This window comes from Aquarana catesbeiana, linkage group LG04, assembly GCF_042186555.1.
Source record: "Aquarana catesbeiana isolate 2022-GZ linkage group LG04, ASM4218655v1, whole genome shotgun sequence".
Classification (NCBI taxonomy): domain Eukaryota; kingdom Metazoa; phylum Chordata; class Amphibia; order Anura; family Ranidae; genus Aquarana; species Aquarana catesbeiana.
This window is the reverse complement of record NC_133327.1, coordinates 95,774,148-95,798,984: the sequence shown is the minus strand read 5'-3', so window position 1 is coordinate 95,798,984 and position 24,837 is coordinate 95,774,148.

Here is a 24,837-nt window from a genome sequence, read left to right as displayed (position 1 = left end):
AAATGTAGAGTTTTAGTTATCCATGTGCAGGAGGCTTTGGTGTGCTTTGAATGGGCTACCAATGCACACTTATTAATAGACACGTGTTTTCTCTTCCCACCCATCATAAGGCACAGGTAGATCATATCTCTGTTTTTGGTGCATTAAAATGTAGGTAAATTGCAGTGCATTGGGGGCATAAGCATTTGATTCAAAATAAATGCCATCACAATGCACCTCAGAGTGGTTTGAGCATTACCATACTTAGCGCAAATGTGTAGTAAAATGCACCTGTTACAGCAAGTTATTGCAAAAATAAGTTGTGAGTCTGGCCTTAAACAAAACAGGATAATCACTGTGGTATGGTGTGCCAACCTATATGTAGAAGTAAGGTGTTATGACGATGGGAAGTTTAGGGAGTTCAAATAAAAATGTTAGTGTAACTTGATGAAGAAATGCTTTTATAAGGGGGGAATGAGCAAACACCTGTTTGATGAATGGGCACACAATTGGTTTAAAGTGAATACTTTGCAGGTGAATTATTCATGGTCAACCTTTCTTCTCCATATGAGAAAGCCTCCAGAGAGACTAGAAAGAGAGAATTGTGTTACGCGGCCTCTTTAGTTTTCTTTTGTTCTCTGTTCGTCGCCTGCAAAGCAGTTGTTTGTGTGTCGAATTAATTTCACCCAACGTATTCCTGCCACATCTCCTGCCCAGACGCAGAACTAGAAATGAAAAAATAACATTCACAGGACACAGACCTGAAACACGCACTCTTTAATATCCTTCTCTGATACAGCGACCCAAACACAAACCTGCGGAATAGATTCGTAAGCAGAGCAGCAGAGATCGTGAGAGAGAAGAAAAAATACTATTTTATAGCAGCGCTGTTCGGCTGTAGCGAGCCAAATCCCAAAAGTGTACGTATTAGCCACGCTTACTGTGCAAATAATAGGCTACTAACTTTACATGGAAAATCCATTTGCAACAGTAGGACCAAGGGTCAGTTTCAAGATATTTCAGATGATTGTTTTTTCGGAGACACAATAATAATATCTAAACATAAACAAAATAACAGTATTGTAGCAACAGAACTTTTAAAATTTGTTTAAATTTTGACAAAAATTTGGAATAGATAAAAATAAAAATGTTGTCTAGAAAGGAGAAAACGAAACAACATGGTCCCATTTTCTGTAGCATTGTCTCGTGAGCTTAAGGCAGCCTTTTTCAACCAGTGGGCCCAGGCACCCTGGGGTGCCTTGAGGTTTCTTCAGGGAAGCCTTGGCAAAAAGCCCAAAAATTGATCAAAAATTGTACACAGGCCAGCAGGTGGATTAAGCCTGCCTTTTAGTTACAAAAAGCCACGGGTTTTCATTATGCACCATTACAACTTTCTAGACGCTGGCATCCTAACAACCAATCACATCATCAGTTAATAAGAAGGATGTCTGTTGCCTCCACAGCATCCTTGTTTTACCCTCTTGTTCTTTCCCTCAGCACTGGGGTGACATTAGCTGACTGAAGGAGAGAAATTAAGGGAGAAGAGAAACATTGGAATACAAGTCATTACCAGTGTGCAAAAGTGTATTTGCTTTGGAAGAATAAATAACCTCTAACGTTGGGTGTCCTACGTGTGTGGATGTTGCTACATTGTGTAAAGCTATTAGAATATTTTTTTACATTTTAGAATGGGGTGCCTCGAGACTGTCCATAATTTTAAAGGGTGCCTCAACTAAAAAAGGTTGAGAAACACTCTTTTAGGGCAGGGGCAGAGCCTTTGACATGATGTTCACATGACCACTATAGCTATATTGGGGAGTCTGTGGGTGACAGTGCCCGAGATCTGGTAAGTATATCATTCTTTTTTAATCACTGCTGGGGGACCAACTATTTTATTTTTGCCCAAACTGGAATATCTATGTAGCCCCTTGTAGCCAGGCGCTTGACTAGTAAAGAGAGAGCCACTATAAAGGTATTATGTCACAGTTGCTCTGTGTGCTCTCACCAGACTTTATTGCCAACTCTGCTAACGCCAGTCTGCAGATGGAATCAGCAGCCATGAGGAACTTGAGAGACTTTGGTGTAGGCCACACTAAACTGTGGAAGGTGTAGTCCGGGGAAAGGATTTCACTATGAGGGTAATAGAGTATAGACTACAATTCCCAGGGAGAGACTTTTGAGCCCAAAGCCCTTCCCACTGATCCCACAACCCTTTACAGTCCCGCAGCGGATCCCTTTCACATGTTGTGCAGTCCTTCAGTCTTGGGCCCAACCATGGTGGCGGAAGGCCAGGGCCCAGTTGCAAGTGCGATCTTTGCATCCCTGGTAGTTCCGCCAGTGGTGTCAGTGTGGACTGTAAATGGTGTCAGTAGTGCAGTGGGCATGGTCAGTAGGTTGGTGGATCTGGTCAGTAGAGCAGTGGACGTGGTCAGTAGAGCAGTGGATGTGGTCAGTAGGGCAGTGGACATGGTCAGTAGAGCAGTGGATCTGGTCAGTAGAGCAGTGGACATGGTCAGTAGGGCAGTTGATGTGGTCAGTAGAGCAGTGGACGTGGTCAGTAGAGCATTGGATGTGGTCAGTAGGGCAGTGGACAAGGTCAGTAAAGCAGTGGATCTGGTCAGTAGAGCAGTGGACATGGTCAGTAGAGCAGTGGATGTGGTCAGTAGAGCAGTTGATGTGGTCAGTAGAGCAGTTGATGTGGTCAATAGGGCAGTTGACATGGTCAGTAGAGCAGTGGACGTGGTCAGTAGAGCAGTGAATGTGGTCAGTAGGGCAGTGGACATTTTCAGTAGAGCAGTGGATCTAGTCAGTAGAATAGTGGACGTGGTCAGTAGGGCAGTGGATGTGGTCAGTAGAGCAGTGGACATGGTTAGTAGGGCAGTGGACATGGTCAGTAGGGCAGTGGCCATGGTCAGTAGGGCAGTGGATGTAGTCAGTAGGGCAATGGACATGGTCAGTAGAGCAGTGGATGTGGTCAGTAGAGCAGTGAACATGGTCAGTAGAGCAATGGACATGGTCAGTAAAGCAGTGGATGTGGTCAGTAGGGCAGTGGACATGGTCAGTAGAGCAGTGGACATGGTCAGTAGGCCAGTGGACATGGTCAGTAGGGCAGTGGACGTGGTTAGTAGGGAGGTGGACATGGTCAGTAGGGCAGTGGACATGGTCAGTAGGGCAGTGGACATGGTTAGTAGGGCAGTGGATGTGGTCAGTAGGGCAGTGGATGTGGTCATTAGGGCAGTGGATGCGGTCAGTAGAGCAGTGGACATGGTTAGTAGGGCAGTGGACATGGTTAGTAGGGCAGTGGACATGGTCAGTAGGGCAGTGGATGTAGTCAGTAGAGCAATGGACGAGGTCAGTGGGGCAGTGGACGTGGTCAGTGGGGCAGTGGACATGGTCAGTAGGGCAGTGGACATGGTCAGTAGGGCAGTGGATGTAGTCAGTAGGACAATGGATGTGGTCAGTAAAGCAGTGGATGTGGTCGATAGAGCAGTGAACGTGGTCAGTAGGACAATGAACATGGTCAGTAAAGCAGTGGATGTGGTCAATAGGGTAGTCGATGTGGTCAGTAGGGGCGTGGACATGGTCAGTAGGGAAGTGGACGTGGTTAGTAGGGCAGTGGACATGGTTAGTAGGGCAGTGAACGTGGTCAGTAGGGCAGTGGACGTGGTCAGTAGGGCAGTGGATGTGGTCAGTAGAGCAGTGGACATGGTTAGTAGGGCAGTGGACATGGTCAGTAGGGCAGTGGATGTAGTCAGTAGGGCAATGGACGTGGTCAGTAGGGCAGTGGATGTAGTCAGTAGGGCGATGGACGTTGTCAGTAGAGCAGTGGATGTGGTCAGTAGAGCAGTGGACAGTGTAAGTAGGGCAGTGTACATGGTCAGTAGGTTAGTGGATGTGGTCAGTAGAGCAGTGGATGTGGTCAGTAGAGCAGTGGATGTGGTCAGTAGGGCAGTGGAAGTGGTCAGTAGGGCAGTGGACATGGTTAGTAGGGCAGTGGACATGATCAGTAGAGCATTGGATGTAGACAGTAGGGCAATGGACATGGTCAGTAGAACAGTGGATGTGGTCAGTAGAGCAGTGGACGTGGTAAGTAGGGCAGTGGACATGGTCATTAGGGCAGTGTACATGGTCAGTAGGTTAGTGGATCTGGTCAGTAGAGCAGTAGATGTGGTTAGTAGAGCAGTGGATGCGGTCAGTAGGGCAGTGGACGTGGTCAGTAGGGCAGTGGACATGGTTAGTAGGGCAGTGGACATGATCAGTAGGGCAGTGGATGTAGTCAGTAGGGCAACAGACATGGTCAGTAAAGCATTGAATGTGGTCAGTAGAGCAGTGAACGTGGTCAGTAGGGCAATGGACATGGTCAGAAGAGCAGTGGACATGGTCAGTAGGGTAGTTGATGTGGTCAGTAGGGCAGTGGACATGGTCAGTAGAGCAGTGGATCTGGTCAGTAGAGCAGTGGACATGGTCAGTAGGGCAGTTGATGTGGTCAGTAGAGCAGTGGACGTGGTCAGTAGAGCATTGGATGTGGTCAGTAGGGCAGTGGACAAGGTCAGTAAAGCAGTGGATCTGGTCAGTAGAGCAGTGGACATGGTCAGTAGAGCAGTGGATGTGGTCAGTAGAGCAGTTGATGTGGTCAATAGGGCAGTTGACATGGTCAGTAGAGCAGTGGACGTGGTCAGTAGAGCAGTGAATGTGGTCAGTAGGGCAGTGGACATTTTCAGTAGAGCAGTGGATCTAGTCAGTAGAATAGTGGACGTGGTCAGTAGGGCAGTGGATGTGGTCAGTAGAGCAGTGGACATGGTTAGTAGGGCAGTGGACATGGTCAGTAGGGCAGTGGCCATGGTCAGTAGGGCAGTGGATGTAGTCAGTAGGGCAATGGACATGGTCAGTAGAGCAGTGGATGTGGTCAGTAGAGCAGTGAACATGGTCAGTAGAGCAATGGACATGGTCAGTAAAGCAGTGGATGTGGTCAGTAGGGCAGTGGACATGGTCAGTAGAGCAGTGGACATGGTCAGTAGGCCAGTGGACATGGTCAGTAGGGCAGTGGACGTGGTTAGTAGGGAGGTGGACATGGTCAGTAGGGCAGTGGACATGGTCAGTAGGGCAGTGGACATGGTTAGTAGGGCAGTGGATGTGGTCAGTAGGGCAGTGGATGTGGTCATTAGGGCAGTGGATGCGGTCAGTAGAGCAGTGGACATGGTTAGTAGGGCAGTGGACATGGTTAGTAGGGCAGTGGACATGGTCAGTAGGGCAGTGGATGTAGTCAGTAGAGCAATGGACGAGGTCAGTGGGGCAGTGGACGTGGTCAGTGGGGCAGTGGACATGGTCAGTAGGGCAGTGGACATGGTCAGTAGGGCAGTGGATGTAGTCAGTAGGACAATGGATGTGGTCAGTAAAGCAGTGGATGTGGTCGATAGAGCAGTGAACGTGGTCAGTAGGACAATGAACATGGTCAGTAAAGCAGTGGATGTGGTCAATAGGGTAGTCGATGTGGTCAGTAGGGGCGTGGACATGGTCAGTAGGGAAGTGCACGTGGTTAGTAGGGCAGTGGACATGGTTAGTAGGGCAGTGAACGTGGTCAGTAGGGCAGTGGACGTGGTCAGTAGGGCAGTGGATGTGGTCAGTAGAGCAGTGGACATGGTTAGTAGGGCAGTGGACATGGTCAGTAGGGCAGGGGATGTAGTCAGTAGGGCAATGGACGTGGTCAGTAGGGCAGTGGATGTAGTCAGTAGGGCGATGGACGTTGTCAGTAGAGCAGTGGATGTGGTCAGTAGAGCAGTGGACAGTGTAAGTAGGGCAGTGTACATGGTCAGTAGGTTAGTGGATGTGGTCAGTAGAGCAGTGGATGTGGTCAGTAGAGCAGTGGATGTGGTCAGTAGGGCAGTGGAAGTGGTCAGTAGGGCAGTGGACATGGTTAGTAGGGCAGTGGACATGATCAGTAGAGCATTGGATGTAGACAGTAGGGCAATGGACATGGTCAGTAGAACAGTGGATGTGGTCAGTAGAGCAGTGGACGTGGTAAGTAGGGCAGTGGACATGGTCATTAGGGCAGTGTACATGGTCAGTAGGTTAGTGGATCTGGTCAGTAGAGCAGTAGATGTGGTTAGTAGAGCAGTGGATGCGGTCAGTAGGGCAGTGGACGTGGTCAGTAGGGCAGTGGACATGGTTAGTAGGGCAGTGGACATGATCAGTAGGGCAGTGGATTTAGTCAGTAGGGCAACAGACATGGTCAGTAAAGCATTGAATGTGGTCAGTAGAGCAGTGAACGTGGTCAGTAGGGCAATGGACATGGTCAGAAGAGCAGTGGACATGGTCAGTAGGGTAGTTGATGTGGTCAGTAGGGCAGTGGACATGGTCACTAGAGCAGTGGATGTGGTCAGTAGGGCAGTGGACATGGTCAGTAGAGCAGTGGACATGGTTAGTAGGGCAGTAGACATGGTCAGTAGGGCAGTGGATGTAGTCAGTAAGGCAACAGACGTGGTCAGTTGAGCAGTGGATGTGGTCAGTAGAGCAGTGTATGTGGTCAGTAGGGTGGTGGACATGGTAAGCAGGGCAGTGGGCATGGTCAGTAGAGCAGTGAAAGTGGTCAGTAGGGCAATGGACATGGTCAGTAGGGCAGTGAACGTGGTCAGTAGAGCAGTGGACGTGGTCAGTAGGGCAGTGGACGTGGTCAGTAGGGCAGTGGACATGGTCAGTAGGGTAGTTAATATGGTCAGTAGAGCAGTGGATATGGTCAGTAGGGCAGTGGATGTGGTCAGTAGAGCAATGGACGTGGTCAGTAGTGGCTTACTGTCCTGCAGTGGATCCCTTTCACATGTTGTGCAGTCCTTCAGTCTTGGGCCCCACCATGGTGTCGGAAGGCCAGGGCCCAGTCGCAAGTGCGATCTTTGCAACCCTGGTAATTCCACCAGTGGTGTCAGTGTGGACTGTGAATGGTGTCAGTTAGTAAGGCAGTGGACGTGGTCAGTAGGTTAGTGGATTTGGTCAGTAGGGCAGGGGACATGGTCAGTAGAGCAGTGGATCTGGTCAGTAGAGCAGTGGACGTGGTCATTAAGGCAGTGGACATGATCAGTACAGCAGTACTATATTACCAAAAGTATTGGAACGCCTGCCTTTACAGGCACATAAACTTTAATGGCATCCCAGTCTTATGCCCTATACACACGGTCGGATTTTCAGACGGAAAATGTGTGATAGGACCTTGTTGTCGGAAATTCCGATCGTGTGTGGGCTCCATCACACATTTTCCATCGGATTTTCCGACACACAAAGTTTGAGAGCTTGCTATAAAATTTTCCGACAACAAAATCCGTTATCGTAAATTACGATCGTGTGTACACAAATCCGACACACAAAGTGCCACGCATGCTCAGAATAAATTAAGAATTTAAGAATTAAGCTATTGGCTACTGCCCCGTTTATAGTCCCGACGTACGTGTTTTACGTCACCACGTTCAGAACGATCGGATTTTCAGATAACTTTGTGTGACCGTGTGTATGCAAGACAAGTTTGAGCCAACATCCGTCGGAAAAAATCTATGGATTTTGTTGTCGGAATGTCCGATCAATGTCCGACCGTGTGTACAGGGCATTAGTCCGTAGGGTTCAATATTGAATTAGCCCCACTCTTTGCAGCTATAACAGGTTCAACTATTCTGGGAAGGCTGTCCTCAAGGTCTAGGAGTGTGTCTATGGGAATGTTTGACCATTCTTCCAGGAGCACATTTGTGAAGTCAGGCACTGATGTGGACAAGAAGGCCTTGCTCGCAGTCTCCGCTTTAATTCATCACAAAAGTGTTCTATTGGGTTGAGCTCAGGACTCTGTGCAGGCCAGTTAAGTTCCTCCACCCCAAACTTGCTCATCCATGTCTTTATGGACCTTGTTTTGTGCACTGGTGCGCAGTTATGTTAGAACAGAAAAGGGCCATCCCCAAACTATTCCCACAAAGTTGGGAGCATGAAATTCTCCAAAATGTCTTGGTATGCTGATGCCTTAAGAGTTCTAAGGGGCCAAGCCAGGGGCATTACTAGGTCTGCAAAAGATCTGGGGCTAGAGCCCATAGCAGCGGTCACCAACCTTTTTGCATGCCCGGGTGGTGGGGGGGACCGGTGGTAAGCAACTTTTCACAGGCAATGGCTGGTGTTGGTGCTTCAATCATCATGGCACCATGGTTGATATGGTGTCAGGGTGATTGAAGTGCATTATTTCTATTGTTACATTCTAATATATAATGAAGTGGTTCAACTCACCATACTGCAGAATCAGTGGGAGCCCTGGGCGTGTCACTTGCCACATTTCCTGCCACCAGATGCAACGTGTCACTTGCCACCATCGCCTGTCACCAGATGCAGCGTGTTACTTTCCACTGTCACCTGCCACTAGATGTGGATTGTCACTTGCAATGTCACCTGCCACCAGATGTGGATTGTCACTTGCCACTTTCACCTGGCAGCAGATGTGGATTGTCACTTGCCACGTCACCTGCCACCATTTGCAGATTGCCACTTGCCATGTCACCTGCCACCATTTGCAGATCGCCACTTGCCACGTCTCCTGCCACCATTTGCAGATTGTCGCTTGCCATGTCCCCTGCCACCATTTGCAGATTGTCACTTGCCACATCTCTTGCCACCATTTGCAGATTGTCACTTGCCATGTCACCTGCCACCATTTGCAGATTGTCACTTGCCACGTCTCCTGGCTCCATTTGCAGATTGCCACATCTCCTGCCACCAGTTGCAGATTGCCACTTGCCACATCACCGGCCACCAGATGTGGGTTGTCACTTGCCAACTGATGTGGATTGTCAACTGCCATGCCAGCCAGTGCCACCAAAGGTGCATTGACCCTGCATTGGTGGCAGGCTGACAGCACTGGTCCATTTAGTGAGGGCGGAAGAGCGCTGATGTGTGGCGGGCAGTGAGAGATGATGTCAACTCTCTGCTGCTCGCCACACCTCGCTCCCAAATTGAGGAGGCCCGGCTGTGAAGAGCGCTGATGTGGAGCGGGCGGAGAAAGATGCCATCTCTGCTCATCCGCCCGCTCGCTTCTCTCCTCTCCTCTGCCTCTCTCATGCAGCCAGCCCGCCCGCCGCAGCAGCCGCAACCTACTGGTTAGGCAAGGACCTTGCAGCAAGAGACTTGGGGCTATGGGCCCCATATTCCAGGCTATAGCCCCAATAGCCACCCCCTAGCAACGCCCCTGGACCAAGCCCAACCCCTGAAAGACAACCCTACACCATAATCCCCCCTCCACCAAATGATTTGGACTAGTGCCCTAAGCAAAATCCATAAAGACAAAGATATGCGAGTTTGGGGGGGAGGAACTTGACTGGCTTGCACATTCCTGACCTCAACCCAATAGAACACCTTTGAAATGAATTAGAGCAGGGACTGCGGGCCAGGCCTTCTTGTCCACATCAGTGCCTGACTTTACAAATACGTTTCTGGAAGAATGGTCAAACAATTTGGAGGGACCATGACATGTCCCAGCAGATAGTCTCCCATCCACAGGAAAATGCGAACGTCTGTAGCAATTCTGATGCGCAAAATTCCTACGCATACTCGGAAACAATTCGACGCATGCTGGGAAGCATTGAACTTCATTTTCTCGGCTCGTCATAGTGTTGTACGTCACCACGTTCTTGACGGTTGAAAGTTCAGCGAACTTTTGTGTGACCATGTGTATGCAAGGCAAGCTTGAGCGGAATCCCGTCGGAAAAGCCATCATATCTTTTTCCGACCGAAATCCTGATCGTGTGTACGCGGCATTACTCTGTGTTAGATCTTCCTCTAGAAGAATGTGCAATATATTCTTCAGCAAGAAGTTGGGGACAGGATATATTTAATGTCTTTATCACTATTTAGAGTTAGGCTTTAGTTCTTTCATTTCATGAATAAAAAAAAAAAAAAACAAGAAATTTAAGAGGTTCTTATGATAACACTTCAATGTCCTTTACCCCACTTCTTTTAAACCAGTTCAAAAATCTCCACAAGGATTTGTTTATTTTCTCACTCATTGTTAATTTTCTTACCCATTGTAAAAATATACTGGAAAGGGGTTTATTGAACTCATTTATATTTAAACATTGAGACATGTACATCAGTCCTTTCACAATCTAATGTCCCTCCTACAGTCACACCAAAAAATCTGCTTTAGAAGCCATTTAAACATTTTCATTCCTTTTTTTTTCAAAAATAGAGTAATGAAAAATGTTTATTTTTACACTGTGTAATGAAGCATAGACATGAACTGCATTGGCTTTATAAAAAACAAATGCAGCCCAGATCTTACAACACATATTGTAATGGAATAGTTACTTAACAAGCCTTCCATTTTCGTTTCTCTAGTGAGTCACTGCACTTGGCAAACTAGTTTAGAAATCTGCACTCCCATCTGTTATCTAGAAATACCACATATTGCTGCAAAGCTGGTGTGAAATGAACAGCTTACAAGAACAAAGATTTCATCCATGTGACACATGAATGACATGGAAACACCAAATAATTATACTCAATTGATCTTCATCACCCCAACACACACACATCTTGGATTTAAACATACAAATTTTAGGCATTATAAAAAAAAAAAAAAAAAATATTTTGATTTGCTTTTACAATATCTTCTGTCTAATTTTAGAAGCATTTTCTAGTCAAAATTGAAAACAAATCTGGGGGCAAAAGAGCCCATTACCTCCTGGTTTGAGCAGTTTACCTTGTCTGGCCATGAGCTGGGAAGGCAGAAAGTCCATGGTGTATGTGCCCCCTGGGAGTGGTTGCCCTGGGGTGCTTAGTAACACTTGGGTATAGGACTGCACTCTGTGAAAAAGCATTTGGTCACAGTCACCAAATGCTTATTTTCTGCACTGCGCCTTTTAGGGCTGGGCCTTTTGACTAAGTTCTGGCTAGGCAGACAATGGAAACCCGTTGACCCTGTCAGGAGCCTCGTGCCCTGGGGGATCAGGGTAGAGGTCCTACTTCTTCGGGGGGTGGACTAAAGCACACTTTTTGTTCATTTAATGGTTTTTCTGATGCTGGTTTTTGCACCACCATGGACTTAAAAAAAAAAAGGGAGGCAGCCAGGTTGCCACTGTTTTCAGTGGCACCAACCACATACAGTTGGGTAAAGGGGGAATTCAATTTTTAATTTTTATTATTGCTGTTGCAGCGAATAATTCGATTGAAGGGGACAGATTCTTGGCTGAAATACAGCTTTAAATCGAACTGGTAATGATATAAATAATGGAAGCTGTTTTTGATCATTTGCTTTTAAGATAAGATGAAGGCTTTAGGTATACCCCCTGTAAGATGGGGTGATCAGACTCAAGCAGTAGGTGCGTTTTCAATGAGTGCGCCAGTTCAAAACTGTATTTTTAAGGGCATGGTAGCCCACTTTTATTTAAAAGAATTGAGAAGTTCACAAAAGACATCAGTAGCCCACGCAGGGGGTTCCACCATTACTGTATCTTGCATTTAGAATATTTCAGCCTCCTGGCTTACTCTCTTGCTACACGACTGCTTCAGGACTCCAGCCTAGGCCTTAGGTCTGCTTCTCAGACCAAAGGAGTTCCTTAGAGTCAAGCTCTCTCCTAGCTTACTCCCGATCAGCTCCTTGCTGCTTTGTCACAGACTACATCTGCCTCCTGCAGGCATGCACGCTCTGGCTGCCCCATGCAGCCTCTGACTCCTGCAGAGGAATGGAAGACCACCTGACTCCCATGCACAGACCTCCTGTGTGTTGGATTAGGCCAAGAGCCACAGTCAGGTCACAACTAAATAGCCCAGCACACAGCTGTGCAGTCAGCTTGCCTGTCTCTCCAAAATCTGACGTAAACCAGTAATCTTCCAAGTAGCACAGGGTCCCATTGCCACACCCTGTATACCTGTTTTCTATCCAGCCATTGATGTACTGAATGCCAGGCAATTGTTTTGGTGCCATGATTGGAGCCATGATCTTTTGATCTTTTGGTGCCATGATCTTTTGCAATATTTGGAGGTTTCTGAGATTCCAGTCAAACAAAGCAAGTCAAACAGCAGTTGCAGTCTTTTCAGTTAAATTATGAAAGGTAAGAACCTTTGTCAGATTAGTGTGCATTCATGTTCAGTGACAACCACTTTCTTTGTTCTTGTCCTGCTCTCAAAGTGACAAGTAGTAAGATGAAATCTCTCTAAAGGAGAAAAAGTCAGCTATGCTAGTGCATAGAAATCTGTGATCTGAAATGTATTTAATGCTCTCTGTAATGTTTGCAGAATAAGCTCTGTAGTATATGTTGATGAGGCATAAAACATGTCCACCCTGCAAGATGTCTGTACTCTGCTCACAGCTCTGCATGTAGAGTAATGGGTTGGTAAGTGCCCGCAGGGAATCACAGAGTGTGTGTGGAGGGCATTTGCCTGTGGGGTAGGCTGGGGGAGAACATAAATATTTGGTCCAACCTCCCAGAAAGGTCTTCCTTGTCTTGTGGTCTGTTACCAGGAGAGGAGGCTGTGTTGGGAGCCTCTGCTTTTGAGGTCTGCTGCAAGGGTGGGCCTGAGTCTTGGGGCTTGAAGGACTTGCACTGCCTTGATACATCTAGAAGCAGTAAAGCTGGAGTCTTTATGGATAACCAGGGGAAGGAAACTCGCTGCTAAAAAGTGTCCAAGAAAGCTGGGTACAAGCTGCTGCTGGTGCACTTTGCAGGAAGTCAGTTAAACTGAAAAGTTATTTTATGTTTCTCAAAGCTACTCAAAAGTCTGAAGAGTTCTGACTGTTGCTAACAGAAATGTCTGAAGTGATTTTATGTCGCTTTTTGGGCATTATGTGCTCTAACCCTCTCTAATTGAGTTTATTGTGACTCAACCACTTGTCGACGCTCTAGAGCAGGGATCCTCAAACTACGGCCCTCCAGCTGTTGCAGAACTACACATCCCATGAGGCATTATAAAACTCTGACATTCACAGACATGACTAGGCATGATGGGAATTGTAGTTCCTGAACACCTGGAGGGCCGCAGTTTGAAGACCCCTGCTCTAGAGCAAAAAGAACACCCATGCAATGTGATTCAGGTGCAGGGGAAAAAAGGGGTCCTGCACCATTTTGGTGCGGATATGATTCGATTTCAAACATACCAAATGTATGGCTGAAATCACACCGCACAGACATCGCATGTGACATGCGCAGGAATGAAGTGTGATTCCTGTGTGAATCACATGCAATGTCTGCATCGCACCAGTGTGAACATAGCCTAGAAGCCTATGTGTCCATGTACACAGGCTTTTACAAGAGTTTAGAAGCTGCTGCGTTTAGGGAAAGTTCAACCTCACTCTCCTGAACGCAGAAGAATCGCAATTCGGGAGAGGGACTACCAGCCGCAAATCGTGGCAAAATCACCACACAATTTTTTCCCATTTTAAATAGGTTATGTGTACATGAAGCTTAACTCCCTGAGGTTTGAGATGCTAGCTCGCTAGGCTGTCTGGGCATTCCTAACCACTTCCCAGGGGTAAGGGAGTGCTACAGATTTGAAGAGCCAGAGGAAAAATAAAAAGTGAATATACAAATATGATAAAAAAAACCCTGCTTTTTTAATTGTGGAGGGGGAATGGTTAAAGGAAACAAATCCCTTCTGAGAGTTAAGTTCCAGTTCCACTTTAAATCTTAAAACACATTTTAACCTATTTTTCACTATCTGCTATTCCCTGCCTTCACTTGCACCCAGTGTCGGGACAAGGTCATCTAGAGCAGCCCTCAAAATTTCCACTCGTCTGCTCGCATTTGGCAAGTGGAAAAAGCTTGAGGGCGAGTGTGGGACTGCCTCAGAAGGGGGGGCAAGCGCCGCCAACAGGCGAGGGTTAAAAGGGAGCCGTTATCCCAGTGATTGGCCAGGGGAAGCGAGAGGAAGTGGAGAGTTGGTCGGATCATCACACAGACCGGGATCGCCTGCTGTGACAGCTTTTATTTGAATTGCCTGGCGGCGGCAGTCACACGGAGTCCCGCCTCCTGGACCGGCTCTTTTGATAGACAGCACACTGGTCCAATTCTGGGATGTGTGACGTCTATCATAGGAGCCGATCCAGGAGGCAGGACCTTGTGTGTCTGCGGGCGCCGGGCGATTCAACTCGAATCTGTCACAGCGGGCAATCCCCGCTCTGTGTAATGATCCAGGCCGGCTCTCCTCTTCTTCTCCTCTCTCTGATCCCCGTCCGCTGGTGAGGCTGCGCTGATGGGCACTGGTGAGGCTGCATTGATGCAGGGCCGGTGCTACCACTAGGCAAACTAGCCAGCCGCCAAGGGCGCACTGCTGCCTAGGGCGCCCGGCCACTGGTGTTCCTACTCTCTTCTCTCTGCATCAAGCAACTAAGTCTCAGCATCAACAGACAGCCGCTGCTCCATTCGTACATAGTGTCAGAAGCGGCGGAGGACTGTATCTGTGTCCCGACTCCCAAATGAATAGAAGCAAGCAAACATTCATTGATGGGCACTGGTAGGCTGCATTTGATGGGCGCTGGTAGGCTGCATTTGATGGGCGCTGGTAGGCTGCATTGATGGGCACTGGTGAGGCTGCATTAAGGGGCACTGGTAGGCTGCATTTGATGGGCGCTGGTAGGCTGCATTGATGGGCGCTGGTGAGGCTGCATTAATGGGCACTGGTAGGTTGCATTTGATGGGTGCTGGTAGGCTGCATTTGACGAGCGCTGGCGAGGCTGCATTTGATGGGCGCTGGTGGGCTGCATTTAAAGGGTGCTTCATTAAAAAGGTGGGATATACATGGGCAGGGCAAAGGAGGTGGGGTCGGGGGGGCGGCAAAATGAGGTTTTCGCCTACGGTGTCAAAAATCCTTTCACCAGCCCTGCATTGATGGGCACTGATCAGGCTGCATTGATGGGCACTGGTGAGGCTGCATTGATGGGCACTTCAGGGTAGGGGTTCGGTGGGGCAACTGGTGGCCCTTAAGGCCTGGATAGTAGCTCAGGATTTGAAAATTTTGAGCCCTGATCTAGAGTGAACATGCCACACTGCACCCGCCCCCCCCAAGATGCTTGAGAAATATGTGTTAGCAACCCCCCCCCAAAAAAACACTGACCACTAATTTGCATGCTTAACCCTAAGCATAAATTCCCCCTCCTCCCAGTACCAATCTGCCCCCCTGCTGAAATCCCCTCTCTCAACACAACTCTTTGCCCCCATCCCCCAAATCCCCCCAGCTTAAATGCCCCCCCCCCCAAAAAATTCACCCCTCCTACAAATCCTCTACCCCTAAAATTTTCCCTCCTAGTACACACTGGCTCCCTGCTAATGCTGGCTTGCTTTTGCAAATTGTGAACATAACTGCAATTTTGAACTAAAGTGGAGAGTTAATAACCAGGAGTTGTGCTTTGGTGCTTTTGACTGCTTGTGCTTGCAAGTGTTTTTGGGGTCTTTTTTTTCCTCCTTTATTTGATAAGTTTGCTATCAGTTTTTAATATACTTTTTTTTCCTCCTTTTTCTGACACTTTTTAAAACAGCACACTTTTTTCCCCCTCTGCTAATTAAGGGGAGTGGTTAATTGTTTACAGGTGTATATAAGTGTCTATACAAACTCCCATAGGAGCTGGCTCCCTGCTAATGCTGGCTTGCTTCTGCAATTTGTGAACATAATGTAAGTCCAATTTTGAACTAAAGTGGAGAGTTAATAACCAGGAGTTGAAAGCAGGAGTTAAGACAGGAGTTTTCTAATCTGTAAGTAACATCTTAAACTTCCTATAATTAATTATATTGTAACTGGGAAATGAGTGCTAGCAGGGTTGAAGGTTTTGCTCAGTGCACAGTGTGCCACATGTATGCAAAATTGGTGCAACAGCTCCAGGATGGATACCGCTGTGACAAATGTGAGCAGGTTGCCCTTCTGGAAGCTCGTATTAGAGTTCTGGAGGAGCAAGTTGCAACACTGGGCAGAAAGGACAACTTTGAAAGGGGTCCTCTGCTCGCTGAGCAGGTGGTCAGTAGGGTTGATGTGGAGGGGCAAGTCAGGATTATCAGTTAGGAAGATGGGTTAATGTAGTTAGAGGGAGTGGAAGGGGCTCACAGAAAAGGAAGGCCAGTCCTGTATTTGAGCATCAAAACAAATTTGCCAAATTGGGTGAAGTTGTGGAGGTGGCAAACACAGAGGTGGCAGCCCTAGATGTCATTGCTATCCCTAACAGCCGGGAGAGCAGCCCATCTAGTAGAGGTGATGAGGGGAGTGCAGGTAGGCCTAGATAGTTGGTGGTAATAGGGTATTCTATAATCAGAAGGACTGATAGAATAATTTGTCTCCAGGATTGCCTCAACCGGGTGTGTGGTGGACCGTGTTGATAAATTACTGGGTGGGGCTGGGCATGACCCAGCTGTCTTGGTTCACGTTGGAACCAATGACAGAATACATGGAAGATGAAGGCTCCTTATGAATTTAATGAACTAGGCTGCAAGTTGAAGGAAAGGACCTCCAAGGTGATATTCTCTGATATATTGCCTGTGCCATGCGCAACACAGGAAAGGCAGGGGGAGATTAGAGAGCTGAATGCATGGCTAAAGACCTGGTGTAGTGAGGAGGGATTTGGGTTTCTGGAGCACTGGGCTGACTTTTCATTGAGGTGTAACCTGTATGCTAAAGATGGTTTGCACCTGAATAGAAGGGGGTCTGCTGTGCTGGGGAGAAATTTATGGGAAGGCTGGAGGAGTATTTAAACTAGAATTATGGGGGAGGGTGAACTAGAATTCCATCTGGCAGACAGGTCAGTTAAGGATCAGACATTAATGGAGGGTGGACTGGGGATAGATGGGGGGAGGGTTATGGCAGGTGACAAAGTTCCCATGTTACAAATAACCATTGGAAATTCTAGTGCCATTTGTACTACTAAACAAGATATAAAAAGCACCACAGCGGGAGCAGACATGCATTGTTAGAGCTCCGCACCGCTGAGGAGAGAAGAGAAGGACAAAGCGGAGCCTGCAGGCTCAAAAGGTATCCATTTGAACCTTTTTGCCCCAGGGAACAAACTGTGAAAGTTTGGGCAGGAAATATGGTACTGGGAGGAAACCGTGGCAGAAATAAAAATCACCTCACAAAGAGCTCACAGGCACTCACTGCAACTAAAGCAGCTCCAGTCACCTCACAAGATACAGCATCAGGGCGCTCTCACAGACAGAAAATGTCACAGCAAGACTCTCCATTTGAGTCAGATACAGAACAAATCCTCTCACAAACTTCTCCACAAGCCTCCTCAGCATCCCCAGTAATATTATTACAATTTGAAAAGATTCTTCATAAGGCTTTAAAACAAACCTCAGACCAAATAACAAAAAGCCTAACCAAAGAAATAAGAGAGCTGGGAAACCGCACCGCAGCCTTAGAAATAAAAATGGATGAAATTGAAATTACAACCCAAGTAAATATAACAGAATTGGAACAATTAAAAGAAGAGAATTTAATACTTCAAACTAAGCTCGAAGATTACGAAAATAGAGCCAGACGTTCAAACTTGCGCATAAGGGGAATACCTGAAACTGTGACAGACCTGCAATCTACTATTACTGCTCTATTACAAGAACTAAAGCCAGATATCCCTATTGAACGTTTAGAACTGGACAGAGTACACAGAGCCCTCACAGCCAAAAAGAAAGATGGACCCCCACGTAATATAATCACAAAATTTCATTATTACAGAACGAAAGAACAAATACTAATTGCTGCAAGAGAAAAAAAGGAACTTAATTTTCAAGGACAAAATTATCAAATTTTTGCTGACCTATCCCAACTTACTATTACTAAAAGACGATCCATGAAACCCCAACTAATGGAACTGCAACGCCACAACATTATGTATCAATGGGGCTTCCCCTTTTCAGTCAGATTTAACTACCAAGGTACAATTTACAGAAGCAGATCAGCAGATGAACTACAACAAACCCTTTTAAAATTAAATCTGACAGAACCCACAAGCAGCAACTCTCCCACACGCAGAAGAATGGCATCATCTTCACCTTCAGGCAGCACCCAGAAAATATCAGAACAAAATGGGAATCATCATTCTCACAAAAGAGGCCGTTATGCCACATCATCCATGGACCAAGAAGATTCAATGGACTGACATCCTAATTCCTGATATCTCTTCATTTATTATACTAAGAGATGGTTCTCTATAAAAACCTGTATTTATAACTGAATGTAACTGCATTCTGATAGTCACACACTGTGTGGGATCATGTTACATTCCAGTTATATTTCTTATTACTTCTGATTCATATAGCCTTAGAATATATAAGTGAAATGAGGAAATTCTTGTTCAGTTATATATTATCAGGTAATAACAATAGATTTATTACTTTTTAGGACAAATATGTTCAATAATCCAGAAGTAATGGAAGCTTTTTCTTTCTTTTCTTAAAACAAATATATTATTACCTAACTAGTTCCTAGAATTATGTTTTTGTTTATTCTAATCTGAAGCAATACAACCTCAATTTTATGAGTTAACATATCTAAACAGTTACATAAAATATGTAATTGTTTACTCTAAAAGGGTTAAAATCCCAAAATAATTCAAACTATCTTCATCAATACCAAAGTTATTAACAGTACCTTTCTAACTGAATTATTTAGCCTAGGGCAAGACTAACCATATACAACCACCCTGGAATAAATAATTTCAACAAAAACTATATTCTGCACTCCAATTAATGAAACATCATTTTGATGTCTTTTGACATAGCACTTCTCTCCTGTAAGCGGAAGATCCGTGTACCCCCATTAGCCCTCCTCATTCTCCCAACCATATTATGTGGGAGTGTGACGAAGGCACTTATTCCCCTGAGAGAGATATTTATTCTCTTTCACGGGTAAATTGTGATTACTTGCAAAAAATAATTTATACAATGTATCATCTAATCTCATATGTTTTTTGTTTACTCTTTACTCCAGAATTCACTGGTTTCTTTTCTATCTATTCATCTCTTCAGTCCACACAGGTTGATCTGCGCAGTCAGCTCTGCATAACAAAAAGTCATTAAAAACTATTTGATCTGTTACCATGGCACCACTGAATATACTTTCCCTGAATGTTCAGGGAATAAATGTCCCTCAAAAAAGGACCAAAGCCTTCCGTACTTTCCATAACAAGAAGGCTCACATAGTATGCCTCCAAGAAACACACTTCACCAAAGATTCTACTCCAAAATATATTTCTCCTTTTTATCAACAAATTTACACGGCTTCTGCCTGTACCAAGCAAAGGGGAACTCTAATTGCATTTCACCGATCCACACCATTCACCTTATCATCAGAAATTAAAGACCCAGAAGGTAGATACCTGATACTCATGGGTTATATAATGGATACAGCAATCACGGTGATTTCCTACTACGCTCCTAACAAACAACCTACACCATTCCTCTCACATATATTACAAGTGATTAATACACACAAAATAGGAACAGTGATAATGTGTGGGGATTCGAACCAGGTCCTCTTCCCATTTCTAGATAAATCACCTTTTACACCATCCAAAATAACCTCTAGATTACCTTTTTCTCAACTTCTTTCCAAATACAATCTGGTAGATTCGTGGAGAGAAAGTAACCCAATGAAAAAGAAATTCACTTATTTCTCGCACCCTCATCAAACCTTCACCAGAATAGATCATATTTTTCTAACAATAGGAATGATACCAGAAATTATTGCATCAGATATAATTCCGATTCCGTGGTCTGACCATAATGCAGTATACACTACTATAGCCTCAGCCATACCAAAAGCACATGACCCAACGTGGTACTTACCAGACATAATGCGCAAACACCCACTACATCAGATGGCCATTGAACAAGCTTTAAAGGAATACATATCAATTAATAATACAACAGACATCTCCCCAATAACACTGTGGGAAGCTCATAAGCCTGTCTTGCGTGGTACAATACAAAGACAAATGGCACTATTTAAACGAGAACGCAAAAATCTAGCAAAAAAACTAGAACTCAATTTTAATGCAGCCTACATATCATTTCAAGATAATCCATCTCAGAGTACAAAATCTCATCTGGAAAAATCTAGATTGGAATACGATCTATTTCTCACTGAGTCAGTTGATAAATCCCTCAAACGCTCCAAACACAATTTCTACATGAATACAAACAAACCAGGTACATATTTTGCTCGGGCATTAAATTCAACTAACAAATCTTTCAAACCAATACGTTTGAAATTATCAAAAAATGTTTACACTTGTAATCCAGTTAAAATAGTCCATAAATTTCACTCACATCTCGCAACTTTATACAAGACAAACAATGAATTTAATCCTACAGAGGCTGAATCCTTCTTCTCAAAAATAACCTTACCTGAGTTATCTCAGAATCAAAAAAGCAGTTTGGATGAGCCTATAACTATAGATGAAGTTGCTAACGCCATAAAAGACCTAAAACTTAACAAAAGACCAGGCCCAGACGGCTACTCGGCTTTATACTATAAAACATTCTCAGAAATACTCTCTCCCATTCTCACTGAAACTTTTAACAAACTTCTAGATGGACATTCTTTTGGGCAAGAAACACTAATGGCAATTGTTTGTATGATCCCAAAACCCCTTTTTGATGATACTTCCTGTGTGAATTATCGGCCTATCTCTCTGTTAAACCTCGATATTAAATTATTAGCAAAAATAATAGCAAAACGCCTCAATAGCATTATAGGAAAATTAATACATAGAGATCAAGTAGGCTTCATGCCAAATAGACAGGCAGGCGATAATATACACAGGGCAGTGTTATTGGCACATATTGCTAAAAAACGGAAAATCCCTTTATGTTTTCTATCTCTCGATATTAAGAGGGCATTTGACACAGTATCCTGGCAAAATATGCAATATTCATTACAAAAATGGGGTTTTGGACCCCACTTTTTAACATGGATCAAAGCATTATATAATAAACCCAAAGCCTATATAAAATATGCTGGATACAAATCTGAAGCCTTTAATATCGAAAGAGGTACCCGACAGGGTTGCCCATTATCTCCCTTATTATTTGCCCTTATACTTGAACCCATGGCCCAATACATCAGAACAAACCAAACTATAACTGGCATTGAAGTAGGAGGTATTACACACAAATTATGTATATTTGCAGATGATATATTACTTTTTCTATCATCACCACAGGTCTCTGGTCCTAACTTAATACCAGCTCTTGATGGATTTGCAGCTCTATCCGGCCTTATGATTAATCCTAAGAAATGCCTAGTGCTTAATATTTCACTCACAAACATGGAATTGATCCCGGCTAGGGCTGCACTCCCATTCACATGGGCAGAAAAATCAATCCCATATCTTGGAATTCATTTAACAGCATCTCATTCTGACTTATTCTCAACCAATTATCCTCCTGTATTAAGACAGATCACAAATCTAATAAAACAATGGTCGCAACTTCCTTTATCCTGGATAGGGAAGATTAATGCAATCAAAATGACTATTCTACCCAAATTGCTTTATCTATTCAGAGTCCTCCCTATTCCAATTCCTTCCTATTTTTTGAGAATAGTACAATAAAGAGCAACTTCGTTTATATGGGGCTCTTCTAAACCACGTATACCTATACACACACTACATCTTCCCAAAAATAAAGGAGGCCTGGGATACCCTAATTTTACTAACTACTACAGAGCAGCACATTTGGCCAGTCTGTCCAAATACCATGCAAAACAGGAAATCCCATTATGGGTATTTATAGAGGCTTCAGAAAATGACCCTCTATTAATATCAAATTTATTATGGCTTGATCCTAAAGACCGCTTTAAAATTCATAATCCCATAACTAAACACTTCTTATCTCTCTGGGATAAACTAAAAACCAAATATCAGTTACAATCTCCACACAATCCTCTCCTTTCTTTTATCAGAAATCCGGCCTTTTATCCGGCATGGATCTACCCAAATTCTTTTAAAGCTTGGACAACATCAGGCATTCAGACACTAAATGACTTCATAGCATCTAAATCATTCCTTTCATTTCCATCGCTTAGAGAAAAATATGATCTACCAAACTCTGAGATATTTAGATATCTCCAAATCAAAAATTTCTATACACCATTCCTAAAGGGGGATACACCATTATCCCAATTATCCATTTTTGAATCAATCTGTACAAAAGATCCATTTGCTAAAGGTACAATTTCATCACTTTATAATCAATTATATGGAGTAGCAAATCTTAATAGACCCTCTTACGTCCAGAGGTGGGAGGAGGACCTGGGACGAACTTTAGAAGACACGGACTGGTCTAACATATGGCTCACATCTTAGTCATCTTCACCCAACATCTTAGCACTGGAGACAAATTATAAAGTCCTAACTCACTGGTACCTTGTACCCGCTAGAGTGGCAAAATATTCACCTAATACCTCAGCTCTTTGTTTTCGAGGATGCCCAGAAATAGGCACATATTTACACATATGGTGGACGTGCCCAGTAATCCAAACCTTCTGGAAGGAAGTCTTCGTGATTGCATCTAAAATATTTTAAAAAATAATACAACCAGATCCATATTTAACTTTACTTAATCTAAAACCAGAATGGTTAACACTCTCTCAATTCAAACTTATGATCCAACTAATAACGGCTGCAAAACAAACAGTGGCCAAGGCATGGAAATCTCCTACATTGGTACTAGCAGAAACAATTCACAGAATGAATAATACAATGTACCATGCTAAGATGGTAGCCATCGATCAAAATCAAATTCCAAAATTTGAAAAACTTTGGCATCCTTGGATAAAACAACAGTTCCTGTCAAACTTCAATGACTCTGTCCTGTTGCCATGGTAACAGATTAAATGACTTACAGAGACACCCATTCTAAGGCTTCAAAGAGAACTAAAAAGAATAATAAACTGACGAGCGGGACAACCTTGTGGACCATACCTCTACCTTTCAACCCTTTTCCTTCTTTCTCTTTCCTTTTCTCCACCTTACGATTAAAGCTCATTATCAGAATTTATTTGACCTATATACACTCTACTTGTAAACAATATGTATAGTAGGTATAAATCATTTAAATACCTACAAAAGTAACTAAGGAAATGATATATATCTTTAATTTAGGTTTACGTGAACCCAATGTTTAATATTTGAAATTTCATGATATTTACCTATATAAACCCTACTGTAAAACAATGAGCTTACTTTATAGATCCTTGTAAACTTACTTTATGTATCTTTATAACATTGTATACTCAATAAACTTCTTTTGACAAGGAAAAGCACCACAGCAAAATGTAATAATGCATTAAAGTGTTTGTTCACCAATGCCAGAAGTCTGCCAAGCAAAATAGGTGAGTTGGAAGCTCTGGTGCATAAGGAGAGCTATGATGTAATCGGTATTGCTGAAACTTGGCTTCATTCCTCACATGACTGGGCTATTAATATTCCTGGCTATGCACTCTTTTGGAGAAACAGGGTAAAAAGGAAAGGTGGCGGGGGCTGTCTCTATGTGAGAAGTGATCTCAAAGCGAGTGTGAAGAGGACCAGGTTGATGGAGAGTGTGATGAGTCTGAAACATTATGAGTGGAACTTCACATAGATGTGTGTAGTTCAAAGTTAATCATTGGAGTTTGTTATAGACCACCCAATGTTAATGAGGAGTTGGAGACTCAGCTCCTTGAACAGATGGAAAGGGCTGCAAAGGCTGGGATGGTAATAATAATGGGGGATTTTAACTACCCAGAAATTGACTGGAGTAATGGCACTGCTGGGACAGTTAAAGGGCAAACATTTATAAACCTAATACAGGACAATTTTATGGTCCAGTTTATTGAGGCCCCAACTAGGAATGATGCTCTGTTGGACCTTGTAATCTCAAACCACGCAGAGCTTAATACTAATGTTCATATAAAGGAACATCTTGGTAGCAGTGACCATAACATGATTTCATTCGATTTTAGCTGTAAGCAAAAAAAACCTATAGGAAAGATAAAAACACTTAACTTCAAGAGGGCAAATTTAATAAGGATGAGGGCTGCTCTCCAGGACTTGGACTGAGAGGGAATATGGGCATCAATGGGCACAGAACAGAAATGAGAATTCTTTAAAGTGACTGTTTTTGAACTCACTGCAAAGTATATTCCCATGGGCAATAAGTTTAAAAGGCTAAAAATAAAACCTATGTGGCTCATGGCCAGAGTTAAAAAAAGCTATAAACAATAAGAAAAGAGCTTTTAAAAAATATAAAAATGAAGGAACACTAGTGTTGTTTAAATGTTACAAAGAATATAACAGAATATGTAAAAAGGAAATCAAGGACACAAAAACTCAAAACGAACGACAGATTGCAAAAGATAGTAGGACAAACCCCCAAAAATTCTTCAAATATATTAATAGTAAAAAGTTCAGGTCTGAGCATGTAAGCCCTTTACTTTACTTTTAGAGTGGGTGACTGGGGACAAAGAGAAGGCAAATTTATTAAATACATTCTTCAGCTCTGTGTATACAAAGGAACATGGGGGAACTCATGTCCATAATGGGGGTGGTAGTGACAGCCCCAAATGATCCCAAATGGCTCAAAAGGGATATGGTCCAGCACTATTTAGACAGAATAAAGGTGGATAAAGCACCTGGACCAGATGGCATCCACCCACAGATCCTAAAAGAATTGAGCTCTGTAATTTCAAAGCCGTTGCATCTAATTTTTAGGGACTCATTAATGACGGGAATAGTATCACTGGATTGGTGTAGGGCCAATGTGGTGCCTATATTTAAAAAGGGAACAAAGTCTGTATCAAGTAACTATAGACCTATTAGTTTAACTTCTATAGTTGGAAAGATACTGGAGAGTTTAATAAAATACCACATAGACGAGTTCTTGCTGG